Genomic DNA, 16,060 nt, shown 5'->3' with positions numbered 1-16,060 from the left:
AGCCTCCAAGTGTTTTAAACTATCTGCTCCATTTCCAGCAATGGACTCTGGGTCATTGACATCTGGAGAATCAAAATGATGTCATAACCTTCTCTTCGATTCTGGATGACCCCACAGAGATTCATCTCTCTCATGTCACAACCCACAATCTCAGTTTTGTATGTAATGACACTGTTATTGAAACATAAAATAAGTGAAAATAGAAAACAAATATATGTTCACCAAGCAGAAAATGTATTTTTCCTTTCATTTCACTTTCTTCAAACTACTCATTTGTCCACTCTTTCAGTACCAGTTTAGCCCAAGGTATGATCATCACCTGATACACTTGTCAGGATTATTGGCCAATCAGCCAAAACACTTTCATTATTCCATTGTATTTTGTAACCAACCCCATAGCACTTCACTTATTCTACTCTTTTATTATATAAAGATATCAGAAATGGTTTTCTTTTGAGAGCAGGTCTGCTGTCAGACCTCATGCCATTGATGTTGGTCAGTCACAGAAATGCTTTTCTGTCTGTCTGTCTCTCTCTGTCTGTCTGTCTCTGTTTGTCTGTCTGTCTGTCTGTCTGTCTATCTGTCTCTGTCTGTCTGACTGTCTGCCTGTCTCTCTCTCTTTCTCTGTCCCTCTCTCTCCCACACTCCTTTCTCTCCCACACTCCTTTCTCTCACTGACTCACTGACTCACTCACTCATTCTCTCTCTCTCTCATTCTCTTTCTCCTCTCCTTTTCACATATTTTTTCTTTTTCTTTCTCATTCCCTCATATGCTTTGACCACAAGCTGAGATAAGCTTCAACAGATTCTGTATTCATGCAAACTCATCAGAAATTCTGCCTTAGCAATCAAAAGATAAACAAACAAATACTGCACTTGCTGAATGAGACATTGTTCGCAGAAAGAGAATATGCTGATTTCCCAACAACAGTGAACCTGAACATACCGTGGTTTGATATAATACAAATTTTATTGCTATTTCTAGCTTACTCATTGTATTTACAAATTTATAAACTTTCAATTCATTCTAAAGACTCCTGATATACTGTATAACTCAATGTAATTTTACTGAGTTTAAATGCTTTAATTGTTTATACTCTGTAAGATATTCTATTGCTTGCATTTAATTGTATTTTTTTTAATATACCTAACATCTTTTGTTCCTATTGTTTATCCTCAGTATTAAATCATTGTTAGCAGAATGACATTGCCCAACTATCACTTTCTCAAAATCACATGGATAGATACCTACATGTGCACAATACATTTCCTTCTGTTGTCTTCACACATTGATAGACAACTACACATAAGCTTGTATTGCTTCTCTTGCTGTCTTTCTTGCTTACCGATATTTATTAAATGTATTATAGCTAATGAGATAATTTGCATAATGTAAGAGAAATGAAGCTGAACATGCATTTGGGCAGTTCATTTATTGATAAGTGAAAGTCAATGTTGAACCAAAGATGATTGACCATAATTACCATAATATACTCTAGTCACATATTGATACTGTCATAGATATTTGTTTGCTTTTTGTTTTTTCTGAGAAGGAATGTCATGATGAAAAAATAAGAAGAAACTGCTTGGGTGAGACAGAATGAAGATAAAAGAAGTTGCAAATCATGAAAAAGAATTATGAAAATGTTAGACTGAGTAGGTACTTTTCATTCTGCAATCACATGATGTCTGCTGCACCTGATATAAAACCCTCTAAACATTTGGTTCCTACTTTTAGTACAGGAGTCAGAGACAGTGCTCTGATTGTTCTTGAAGTGAAACTATCAAAAGACTTGGTAGTTCCTATTTTCAGTCCAAGAGCTGGTAACAGGACCCCTGGCTGCTGTGGCTGTACAGGTGGTAGGAGTAGAACTCCTAGAAGACATGACAAAGTGGAATTATGTATGATCATTAACGATCATATGGAATATCTAGCAGCTGTTTTGGGAAATACCTGTACCACCATAACACCTGAATTCATACACACTCTGCTTGAGTTAGGTCCTTGTCAGTCTGGTCTTAAAGATAATTTTAACAATTTTCGAAAAGATGAAGGACATCATTTCAACCAAATTGAAGGAAAATAACAAATTTTTAGCGCTAAGTAATATTTATGTATGAGCAAAATTAAGTAAGTTGAAATATGTTTGTCACATCTTTCAACTGCTAAAAGGCAAATACACTGCAGTTACTGTGGAGAAAAAAAATCTCTCTTATGGTAAAAAGGTATAAAAAACACCTGATCCACCCAGTGTCACCATCTATTAGGAATCTCAGACATCGATGTTTCAAGCTTCTTAGCTATTTTCAATGAGATGTACCTAAGAGAGGCAACTCTAAATGGACTTATAAAGCTACATCTTATAGGTACATCTCATTGAAAATAGCCAAGAAGCTTGAAACATCAATATCTTAGGTTCCTAGTAGAAGGTGACACTGAATGGACCTGGTGTTTTTGTACCTTTTTACCATAAGGGAGATTTTTTTTCCTCCATGATAACTATAGTGTATTTGCCTTTTAGCAGTTGAAATATATGACAAACATATTTCAACTTACCTAATTCTGCTCATACATAAACATTGCTTAGTGCTAATATTAGGTTGAGGAAAAAGTTTGTGTGCCGTGTTAAAATAATGCTTTTTTATATATATTTTGTGGTGTAAGTGTTCATTCAGTTCATTATTTTAACATGGTGCACAAACTTTTTCCTCAACCTAGTAATTCGTTATTTTAGAAAACACTATGTTTTAATTCACTTGTTCAATTTGCTTTCCTTCCATTTTACATTTAAAATTAAAATAAAACAGAGGTTTTATTATGCTTTGAAATTTATGAGCTTACTGTAAAACTTTTTTATTATTTTGATTTTAAATACAAAATAACAATTTTATACTTCCTGTAAAACTTGTCATAAAAATGATTATGGCACCTTTTATTATGCATTTGCTTCCCCCGACTTTAAAATTTGGTTATGCCACCAACCTTTATATAGCCAAGAATTAAAAAATGCACAGTAGTTAAACAGATTAGAGAGATTAACTAACATTTTGCTGGTAGTACTAACCTCTTGAAAACAGATCTTTAGAAATGCAAAAGATGTTACTGTCATGGTTAGATGAATTCTTTTATTTCATGTTCAGTTGCTCTTTTAGTTATTAATTGACACTTTATTAATTATTTTTTTGTTTGTAATTTATCAATGCTTCCATTATGCAACCAAAATTTACCTCTTTTTCATGCAGACAATCCTTCCAATTAAGAATGGCGTCTGGAAGTTTTGAAGTCTTGGATTTCAGTCATGTGAGGGCTATGATGTTTGGCAAATAATGTGACTTTTTGTGCCAGCAGTATTGTTGTGAGAGAAGAACAAGAACAAAAATGTTTTATCACGTTGAAGTCATCAAGGATGATGATTTCTGAGAGAGATGAAGTGAAATTTATGCCTTCAAAACAAAATGTGAGATAGTCAAACAGCTACTGCTGGTGTTAGGACAAATTTTGGGATCCTTGTTAAGGATGATTTTGATCCAAAGTAACCAGAAGTCTTTGTTGCATGACAAGGTAAGAGAAGTGAATGGTGGTTGTTGATTTGACACATACATTGACACCACATTTCAGAAGGAATGTGGATTATAGAGTGTAATCTGGAGAAGAGATTCATTTCTCAAGGGAAATAAGATTTTTGGTTTCCTTCTTAGTAGAAAGTGGTCAGTAGGGTAAATTTTATTTTGGAGTTAGTGTTTTGACGAGGGTAGGAAAAAGTTGCCATTAACCCAACTGGAAGCCTGTGACACTGACTGAGCAAAGAGAACCAGTAAAAAAACTGGAGGAGAAGCAGATGTGGAGTTATGTCAAGTGATTGTACAGCCACCAAAAGTGGTATCCAAGGGTTGGACAACTGGAAACAACCACTTTTTTTAAGGGATACATTTTCCATTGGTACCTTTTGATAATCAACAGATGGCAACAGATGGAATATTTTGCTACAGCAAGTTCAGAGAATACATCATCAAGAAACCATGGAACATGGTTGGAGATGATCTGAATACTTGTAGCATAATAAACACCCAAGAGTCAGATAGTGGTGTTCAACCCTGAAATATGTTAGGCCTCGTCCACAAAAATAAAGGATATTATGGAACCAACACTAGATCAATTGCTTTAGAGTATTCAGGGCTTCTTTGTCATTTATATTTCATATGAACATACTCTTTGAAGTGCTACTTTTGCTATAGTTAAAAATGCTTCATTGTTCCTAAAATTGTTTTCTTGTGGTAGATTACTGATTTTTGGAGGCAAACACAACTTTATTTAAGAGAAGAAGTAAAATGTATGTTGAATAGGTAATTATGCTAGTTTATTTATGTATAGTAAATTGGCAATACATGGTAGATGATAATATACTTTGAGATAAAGATGAAATGTATCATTCATCATAGAAAAGAGGAAGTAGTGAAGTAATATCTGAAAATATCCCCTTCTTGACTAGAGAACATGGGGTGTATTTCAGACTTGTCCAGTTTATGTCAGTTTTACATAGATTGCTTGAAATTTTGCAAATGGGATAAAAATGATTTTATAAATTCTATTTGATCATGGTTATCAAATATATTAGTAAATGAAGGAGGCAATGTATATTGGGGAAACTATACTGGGAAATTTCTATGTCAAAACTTATATATGTTACATACTTAACATTTATTAAAAGATGCAGGTATATATACGAGTATTTATGATTACATGCCACATGCTCACAAATACATTTTTTAACGAATGTTATTTCCAATACCAAATTGCAAATTTTCACATTACACCATAAATGTTCCTATTTATGTTTATTGGATCCATTCCAATCTACCCCTATATATTTTTTTAAATAGTAGTAGGTAGTGTTGATAGGTATCAAGTCATACTTGATAGTATCATTTCTATCATTTATGTTGTTGTTTTCTCCAGAATGCTAAAAATGAATTTTTCTTATCTCATCTTTCAATATACCATTGATCAGATATTTTTCAGATAAAAGTCTCTTGTGAGTGCACACACACACACACACACAAACACACACACACACACACACACAAACACACACACACGCACACACACACACACACACACAAACACAAACACACACACACACGCACACACACACACACAAACACAAACACACACGCACACACACACATGCACACATACACACACACATGCACAAACACACACACAAACACACATGCATACACCACATACATACACACACCACACATACTCATACTCATACACCATGCATACGCACGCACACACACACACACACACACCTTACATTTAATTCTTTTCTGTTTATGTCTCCATAGTTCTCTTAACTTTAATAATTTCCAGATACATCTTAGCTTTATTACAAATAATTATGGGAGCTCAAATCACAAAATGTTCTCCAGTTTTACTGATATAAATTTTATCATCTGTACTTTAGGATAACATAAAAAAAGTTAAAATATATAATCTATTAAATGATTAAATAAATAATTTGTCATAATAAGTGTCTTTTTAGATGTTTTGTAAATTACTAAGTCCTTGCAAATAAAATAAATATAGCAAAACTGAAAATGTAAAGTTGAAATTAAAAATTAGAGTTGAAAGATCATCAGAAGTGTTAAAAGTCACGTCAAATATATGAGTGTTAATCAGCTCAAATATATGTTAGTTCATCAGGAAATGGTAGAAGAGATGGAGTAAATGAAAATGAGAATATTTTTTGAACCTGTTTATTAGGACATTTAAAATTGTCCAATTAACACTTTCAGATCTCTCTGTATTGATATTTTTTGAGCTAGTGATCAAATGTAGTGACTAAAAAAATACAAAAAAAAAAAAAAAAAAGATAGCATTCAAAATAAACAAATATTTTAAAAGAAAACACTAGAGCTAAATGAGCCAAATAAATAAATAAATAAAATATAAAATGTTTCGTTAGTTCTAAAAGTTACTTTGAAAATGATTTGTATCTTTGTTTTTATTTGATTCTCCCTTTTCTCAATGTTTTCATTGCTGTCATAAATCTTGGATCACAAAGTTTCATTGAGATTTGCATGTCTAGAATAGGAATGCAAAAGGATTGAGATTTGGAACGATTGCATTAAAAGTTCAAAGCTGATAAAATCCCTCTTAGTTTTAAAAACAAACTACCAAACCATATTGCTAATGAACAGCAGTTATACATTTTTGTTTCTTTAAATTTATATATTTAAATATGTTTCATAAAAGCAGAAGGTTATTATTGTTTACATTTTTTCCATGTACTTTTTCTAGTATAATTGCAACAAACCTTTCTTAATTGATTTTCTAAAACTCTGAAAAGCATTCTTTCATTTTATCATGTGATTGTAAATATTTCATTAATCAAACCAAGAAAATTTGAATGAATTGGCTAAAATGTAAATTCATTTCAATGAAATAATCAGTAAAAAGTGAACGTTGCTAATTACACTGGAACAGTAAAGAGTTTATTTATGACAATAGGTGAATGAATATCTAAATCTCAATACATTAAAACACTGAGCAACAAAATTCTATTGTGAATTGTGATACTCCACAGAATTGTTTCTCTTTGGAATTATTTTCTTTGCTACCAAACAAATAGTTCCAAAGAAAGCCTTACTTTACTTACAACATAGTTCACTTATGACATTCATGAATCTTTAGCTGAGAGCCTGACACCAGTCTGTCAGCTGAAGATTTATGAATCTTATTCATTCAAGTTTTTAAAAAATGCTACATGAATTACCAACAGTTTATAAATAGTTAAAATAAATTATTGTGAAGGATGAGAAACAGTTACTGAGAATCAAATCATTTTATTTAGCTAAAACATCCAACTTCAGTTTTCAACGCATAAGTGCAACATATTTATTGCAAATGACTAGTTCCAACTTCAATTAAAGTATATCATGATGCAATTGAACCATAAAGTAACAATTATGATTTTGTAGCATTCATTGATGCCTTAAACATTGAGTTTTTCCGACGCTTTCTGGTTCTTTGGTGAGTAACCAAGAAATCTGAGTGGTGGAATCATTATGGACCACTCTGCTTTCATGCTTATTGAGCCCAATTTCTTTGTATGTCACTTCAGAATTCATCAATGGAACATTTATCATCAGTTCCAGAACCCACTTGGGCTGGCTTCTTCAACAACATTCACCAGTGGTACTCCCCTCAGTAGAATTTTCTTCTTAGCTTGATCTTACTGATGGAGGCTATATTTACAATTGAGATAGAATCAGTTTGATTATCTGGGTATTTGTTATGAGTATAGTAATAAGTAGCACAAATTAGCTTAGTATGCTTGACTTCTGGATCATAATAATTACTAGGATTAAATTGTCTGAGTAGAGCTTCTCCAGATTTAGACATTCAATAAGTAAGATCTAGTCCATTGACAAGTGTCGTGGAAAATTAAATAGTTGTCCATGAAATGACTGCTCAATACAGTGCAAAGAGTGGAATTGTTAAAATATTACTCCATCACTTTTCTGCCAACTTTCTTGAACAAAGGGCAAGTATTATTGTACTCTGTAGAATTCTATTTAAACACTCTACTTGGTTGCTTCCAATAGATGGGGGTGGAGTTGTTTATTTTAAGCAATATTTTTGTTCTCCAAAGAAGTAGAAATATCTCCAGATATAAATTTTAAAGATATTGAATAAATGTAGAAACCATCATATGTGAACATTCAAACAAAAAAGAATCCTTGAGTATTCATTTATAATTACAAACAAGTAGTTGTAAGAGTTAAGCATTCAAATGGCTGTAATAGCTATAGCCTCCTTTTTTGATTGATGAGTGATTTTATTCAAAGTAAGAAAGAGTTCTGGAGAAGAAAGTGACAGGTTTATTACACTATGAAAGGATACCTGAAATTATAGCACTGGAAACATCAGTTTGAGCAGGTAATGGAATTTCAGGCAAACAAGGTTTGAGAGAGAGGCATACATTAGCCGTTGAAAATTTAAGAAATAACTATCATCTAGATATCTCTTTTTACAGCAAAAAGGTAAGGTTGAATTTACTCCAGGAAAAGCAATGCTTGTCTTTTTTAGTATTAACTAGACAAACAGTAGATGTAGTTGTTTAGCATTGATAGATGTTGGTTGATCAACAGAGGTATCAATCTTTCCAAGCTACAGAAGAATTATTTTCTATTTTTGTATCCTAGGTAACAAACAGACGTTAGGCAGAAAAGATATTTGTTATTGTTCAATGCAATGTTGAGTTTGAAATTGAAATAAACTGAGCCAAATTTTTATCATACTTCTAAATAGTTTTGCTTATGAGAAAACATTGCCATGATGTGAATGCCTTCAATATTGTCATCGATAATTATGCTATCCAGCAATTTTTGAAAACCACTCTGGCATTAGTCACAGCAAAGAATCAGAATGGCTTTCAATTAGATAGATCAATGATAGAGCAAATACTTACAAATCAAGCAAATCTTTGAAGGTATGAAGAAGAATATACCAGTACTTCTACTTTCTATCATTATTCTCATGTATCATAAACTTTTGTAGTGTGTTGATAACACTACAATGAAATTCTTCCCAATTAAGCATGAGTTCTCCCATCAGATGAAACTATAGTGTTATTTCCTTCTGACTTTCTCATCTTAGCAAAGATATTAGGGTGGTTTACCATTGCTTTTCCCAACTGCATGGGCATTGGCAATGAAGGAACACATTTGCCCTTTGACAGATCTTGTTTTTAGTCCTGCTGGGTGTCAAGACACCTTCTTCACAAGAGTAGCGAGCTACTCATGAAACAGGTAGTACTCGTTTACATGGTACCAGTAGCAGGTCTCATCAGCCTGACTATCCACTTTCTATAGATTTCATAAAAGTCTTTGATTTGATCCAAAGAAGGAAAACGAAAGATATTATTATCTTATGGCATTGCTGGAGAAACTGTGAATGCTATAATGATACAGTATCAGAACATTAAAGCTAAAGTTCATTCTGCTGACAAAAATACAGACTTCTTTCAGATTACTGCCAGAGTTCTACAAGGCAATTCCTTCACACCATAGCTTTTCAGCTTTTGCTTTGATTATGTATTAAGGAAGTCACTGAACTCAAAAAAAATCACATTGATTTGACTCTTTTACAGAAAAAAAAATGATAGATATCCTGCCAAGAAAATTACAGATGTAGATTATGTCAACAATCTGGCAATAATCAGGGATCATATGAAAGATGCCATTATCCTCTCACATGCGCTGAAGAAAAATGCCAGTGAGACTGAACTATAAATCAATAATGCAAAAATGGAATGTCTTACAACCACGATGGAACTGAAAGTTGACACCCTCTGAATGGAGAAAAAATCAAAAGTGAAGAGAACTACAAATACTTTGGACATCATATTTCTAAATCTAAGAGTAATATGAAAATCAGGATTAGTAAAGAATGGTGAGCACTTAACTACTTGGATAAGATACAGAAATCTAATCTTTCACAAAAATTAAAATAAACATCTACAGAGCCACAGTTGAATCAATTTTAGTTTATGGTTTGATAATATGAACACTTGCAGTTCCTATGAACAAAATTGTAAATGACTCATACAGCAGAGTGTCCCATGTTGCTCTAAACATCTCATGGTATCAACAAATAGCTAACAAAGAGCTATGCCAAGACATCTCATCTGTTACAAAGACAGTATGAAAGCACAGGGTGAAATTTATCATTCACTGCTGGTATAGCATGTATGTATATATGTATATATATCAGATGAAACAGAATCCAAGGAAACTGGTGATGGTCTGTGTCAGCAAGACATGTTCTATTTCTAGTTTTGATAGAGAGAAAAAGATGTCTATTACAACCTAATGTGATATAGCAAATTTCTGCTTAGGATTTCTGTCATTTTTCCTCAAGCACAAAAACAAAGTACAGATGATAGATATCTAGTAGGAATAATGCTTAGGAATTGAACCTGAAGTTACTTTGTACAGACATGAAATTAACTGTTAAAACCCAAACTGGATTGTGTCAGGGATTGATAGTGTTAGTAAGCATCTAACCATTCTAGTACATAAATCTTGCATGGACATACATGAACTGATTCATTGGTAGAAATACCTTTTTTGTTAACAATTAATAATTATTTTTGTATTTGGAATTTACACAGATTTTTCTTCTATTTTGATGTTATAGATAAATAGCTAAGGCTTACAAAGAATAAGTGCTGGGGTCGATTTGCTCGACTAAAGGTGGTGCTCCAGCATGGCTGCGGTCAAATGACTGAAACAAGTAAGAGAGTAAGACATACTTACAAACAGACAGGTGGTAGAGATAGACAAATAGACAGATAGACAGGCAGATAGGTGGATTGATAGATAGCCAGACAGACAGAAAGACAAACAGACCGGCAAATAGACAGATAGATAGAGAGACAGGTAGACAGGTAGCTATACAAACATAAATTCATATATTATTCAAAACTGTTTTTTGTTTCCTTGAATCATACAAAAGTCAAAACATGAAATACACAAAGGAGATGTGTGAAGAAAGCTAATAACTTTAAAAAAGTAATCCCAATTAAAAAAATACTGCTTCTACAATTTACTTTTGTATTTGGATGATCGCTACAATCATCCAGCAGTTGTCTGCCCCATCTGTTTTGATATTTTTCCTTTATAACCTTTATATCCTGATGGAATCTCTCTCTAATATTCCTAACTAAAATCACCAAGATTCTCAAGAAATTTGTCCAAGTAACTATGGAGAAGGTGTATCTTTATGAAAATATTAGCCTCCAAACTTTTAAAAGTTACCAAATATCTTTTGCACCAATTTGCTACTCTGTGGTAACACCAAAATTTTCAACAATTGAGACTTAAATAATTGCTCTGGACCAAAGCTTCAGCATTATTTACAAATTTTAAATAATTGGAATCTTAGGAGTGTCAAAGATTCTTGTTTACAGATTTGCAACGTTCAGGATAGAGAATGGTCTAAGAATCAATTTTAAGCAATCATTGTGTTTGTCCAGTGTATCAAATAGTCAAGAGAATACATTCAAGTATAGGTAAATGCTACACTTTCATATTGAGTTTACATTTATATACCACAACAATAGAGTGGGGTTCCAAATAAATTGAAGCTCTAATTCAGACAGAGTGCAGCCAAATAAGTGCTGGTCCATATTGAAAGAAAATGATAGTCAGCAAATGGAAGAGCCTTTCAAGTTGTTTAATAACTGAATGCAGTGATAAGGATAAGAAAAGCTTTCATGGAAGCACATTCTTGGTGTGGATATATCCTTGAAATCAATGCTTTCTGACAGATGAGATTGCACATCTTACTGATGAAAGATAAATTATGTTCACAAGGGCAACACACAAGTGAAGGCAAGTTACTGATGGAATTTTGTCCACAAAAGCAACACACAAGTGATGACAAAAGATGATGGATCCAATTGAGCAGTGATATCTATATATTTATTGAAGAAAGAACTTACAGAAATTTGTATTTCAGGAGAAGCTTTGGTAATTGTAAATAAGAGTTTAATACAAATGAAAGAATAATTCTTTTCTGAGAAATTTAATTTTTACTGGAAGTGCGGTGACTACAATCATGCCAAATGTTAAAGAGAGGGCCATCCTGATATTTTCAGTAAAGAAGGGGAAAATGTGTAAGATTTGACTGAATGCTAGGTTGCCATAAAATAAAACCAATTTATTAAGTAGAATGGGGATGAAAGTGTAAAGTCACTTGAAAATGAAAGGTGATGAATACCAGTATTAAGGTATTTGAGTTGAAATATGACCATTTGCAGCAGTACACAGAGATGGAACAAGAAAATATCTTTTTAACTTATAGAACAAAAAAAATCTTTTTAACTTTCAAATCTCTTTTAATTTGGTGTTTAACTTTACATTATAAACTGAATGAATTCCTTTCTTGTATGATATCTGATTTCTGCCATTTATAATTTTCCCTGTTCAACTATTAATTTGTATAATATTGTGATTTGAAGAATGATTTGAAGAAGGGAAATTTTGTTTAGAACATTCTATGATGCAACATTAGCAGTATTGCTTTTCTTCCTCATAAAAACATGAATAGTTTATTCAAAATGTTTCATTTTGTCAAATATATAGGAAGAAATTCTTTAAAATTTGTACATTTTTATGTTTGTTTCATTTAGTTGGCTTAAATATTGTTTTAATATTTCATTTGTAGTTTTTAACATAGAAAAGTAACTTTCTAACCACAATTCTAGATATCCATACTTCTTATGAATAAATGTGGTTATTCATATTTTCTTCTCTGATGTTATTATATCAAAAGAAAAAAATACCCAGTAAATATAATTTGTTGTTTCCTGTATGAAGATGCAAAATAAAAGAATATCAAGTTCTATTCACTTTTAATAACTTTACAATACTTCATTTAGAAAGTATTCTTTCAGACATAATATAGATTTATAAAAACATCGCTACTAAAAGGGCTACAAAAAAGTCCAATGATCTTAATTAAATGTAAATATTAAATTGTTGTATGTATTGAAAAAATAGTACTACAGGGGATGGTGGGCTATGAAAAAAGAAAATGGCACTACAAAATGTTTTTTTCCTTCTTTAGATACCTCAAAAGAGAAATTACATCTGTGTCAGAATGCATACAAAACACACACACAAACTTGGATGTTTGTATGCATGCACACATATGCATGCATACACATATGCACACATATTTAGTTTTCTGTTAATGTATAAATGCACACATATAGCCTGTATACACAGATAAACTTATTCATTTCCATGTATTTATTGATAAATATAACAAATGATGTTTTCATAGGTACTAGCAATTTAAGGCTGGCAATATTTTATTTCATGCAAGCAAAGTCAGCATTATATTCTTAAATTTTCATTTATACAGCCTTCTTTCATGAATGGTTCTATAACTGAAAACAGTTCAACATTTTAAGACAGTCTTCTTTATCATTCCTTACCATTCATTAGGTGTGAGAAACGATTAGATTGCTAATAATTAACATTATGACTAATTACAAAACTCAGATATTTACTTATTCTTAAAAACTTTCCATAAATAGAAGTTGAGACATCCTTTATATGTTATGATACCTCATGACAATAGATATATTTTTGTAAGCATATATTTAGGCACAACATTGGGAAAGTCTGATGCTTTCATCAATATTAAAGCATTGTTTAAACTTGTGTGATTTTCAACACTGCTTTAAAAGGTAGTTTATATCTTGAGGGCACTATTGAATGACATAGCACCTGTAGTCAGCTACATTCTTGGCTATAATAAAGTTACAATCATCTACTTGATTACTTCATTTGTAGTCTTTCTTTCACTCCAAGGCCACATCTTGCTTTTGTTTTTGTTTTCTTTTTCTGTTGTTGTTACTAGGGCTTTATCTCAACTGGATTTTACTTCAAATATAAATTACTTTGTGATTGTTGCTGAATGCAAAGTATCTTATAATTCATTAGACTCTGCACTTAACATCAATGCCCATGTCAATAAGATCCTTGACAGCTGCTTCTTCCTCTCAGAAAAAATAGATTGTCTCAATTACATAGAAATATCCATACATTAATTAGCTTTAAATTGGAAATGTATAAAATGTATAATTCATTATTTTTTTGATATCACCAGATCAAACATTAATAAATTCAGAATGCTGTAACCTGTCTTATCTTCAATAAATGCAATTGTGATAGTACCAAAGATTACTACATATAACTTTACTAAATCAATATTGATCAGAGGATAATATTTAAAACTTTACTAATGACAAAGTCTTCAAAGCATTGATCCTGTTATTTCTCATCCTCTTGTATAAGACTTGTTTTTGACATATCTTCATTTTGCAGCCACTAAATATGATAACAAAGCTTCCCTGTCCCAAGATAGTAGAATGCATTTTCTGTTGATCTCTGATCATCTAGTTCAAAGGATATATTTAAGCCAGTCATTAATCATGATTTTATTATTACTGTTTCATGGTTCCTTGTACAAACTTCTAGCTGTATACTTATAAAACTGCTAGTATATGGAAATTTTGGGTATTGTTTATTGGGTTTTTATCATATTAGGATAAAGCTAAAGTGATATACATACTTAAGTACATACTAACAAAATAACATACATGCATACACACATACATACACACATACATACATACATACATACATACATACATACATACATACATACATACTAAAAAGATAGACCAGTTCACTTAGAAGATTGTACATGGTTACTTGGCGTGAAAATCTCAAAGCATAAAAGGAATTGGTCAAGTCAAAAGCCTTGCATGGAGTACCAACAAGTTTATGATATCCCACTTTGGAGGCTACCTCTGCATAATTCAAGACCAACAGATCCCGGTCAAGTACCTACAGTATCAGAAGCAGAAAACATTGACAAACACCAAATGTAGGCTGTGCAACAATACTGAACACATCAACCACATTATTGCTAGCTGTGAGAGAATGTCTTCCAGACTTTATTTTCCCATGAGTCATGATGCTGGGGCCAGAACGGTCTGGAACAGGATAACAAAAAAGAAAACATCTACAGATGAAGTTGACTATACTGAGATGGATGAATCAAAAGAATATTGATGAAACTTAAAGATTCAGGCAGCCATCAAGTTAAAACACAACCAGCCAGATATTGTTGTGTGAAATCACAAGGAAAAGATATGTTCTGATGGGGTAATCAGCAGCTCTCTGAATACCAATGTGGTTAGAGAAATACAAGAGCAAGAGGACATCAATGAACCATTGATAAGGAATTTGTAAATCTTGTACCCAGGATACACTTTCAGCTTCATACATATTATTGGAGCAACAGGGTACATACCAACCCATTTGGAGCAAAGTATAACAGAACTTGGGTTCTTGGAGAGAATTCATACACTACAATTCATACACTGAATTTATACACTACATATGATCACAATACCTGGGGCTATAAGAATCTTCAAGACTTTCTTAAGATTTAAATGATGATGAACAAAACAAGGTGTTTTCCTTCACAACCTTGCCACTGAGTAGTTGACCATTCAAAATTTACTCTAAATTAAAAAGAGAAAGAGGACAGAATAAATACATACATAATGAAAAGGCACCTTGAAGAGACCTAATAGAGGCTGACCTACAGGAATCCATTAATGTGCATATTCAAAAGAACTATGGAAGACCAGATTGGCATATCAAATTGGTTTACTATAATAGTATGGATGAATTTTGTAGCCAAGAATGAGACCACCATTGCTTGCCTAAATGTTATGCTCAAGGTTTACACAAGTTGTCTCAGCCAGTTCTTCCAGGAACATTGTGAGTCAAACAACATAGTGATTGATGAAGAAGCTGGTGGAAAGAATGGAGTGAGGGGATGTGTCAAACAATTTTCGATAAACAAAGCTGTGCTAACTGAAATATGCAAACACCAGAGAAACCTTGTAACAATGTAGCTTGATTATAGGAAAGCATTGGACTCTTTTCCCCACTCACAGCTGTTGAAGTCTCTGCACTTGCTACCTTAGTTGCTGCCATTGAGAGGTTCACAAAAATTTGGGCAACAATCCTCACACAGCTAAAAGTAGAACAATGGTTTCTGGTGTTATAAATATTTTAAAAGGATCATTCCAATATTCTCTCTGTACTTTTGTTTATTTTGGCATTAAATCTGTTATCATTTTTGTTACAAAAATCAAATGGTTATACACTGGTGTCTTCAATTACTAGAGCGATCAATGTAACCCCTAATTTTTTTGTGAATGATCTGAAGATCTATGCTAAAATGCAATGTCAAAACACACCTGGAGTTAACATTTTTAGCTGACATGGGAAAGGAATTTGGCCAAAACTTGATTCTTAAACACGGAAAATCAGTTTCCCAAACCCCAAACTTGTGCATCATTGTTCTCTCTATCTCGCCCATTCTACACAAGTGAGGAGGCTGCAGATACCTGGGCATTGATGAGAATATATCATACAAAGGTGTTGAATATAA

This window comes from Octopus bimaculoides, chromosome 10 (genome assembly GCF_046866305.1).
Source record: "Octopus bimaculoides isolate indiv1 chromosome 10, ASM4686630v1, whole genome shotgun sequence".
Lineage (NCBI taxonomy): Eukaryota > Metazoa > Mollusca > Cephalopoda > Octopoda > Octopodidae > Octopus > Octopus bimaculoides.
This window is presented reverse-complemented; position numbering follows the sequence as displayed.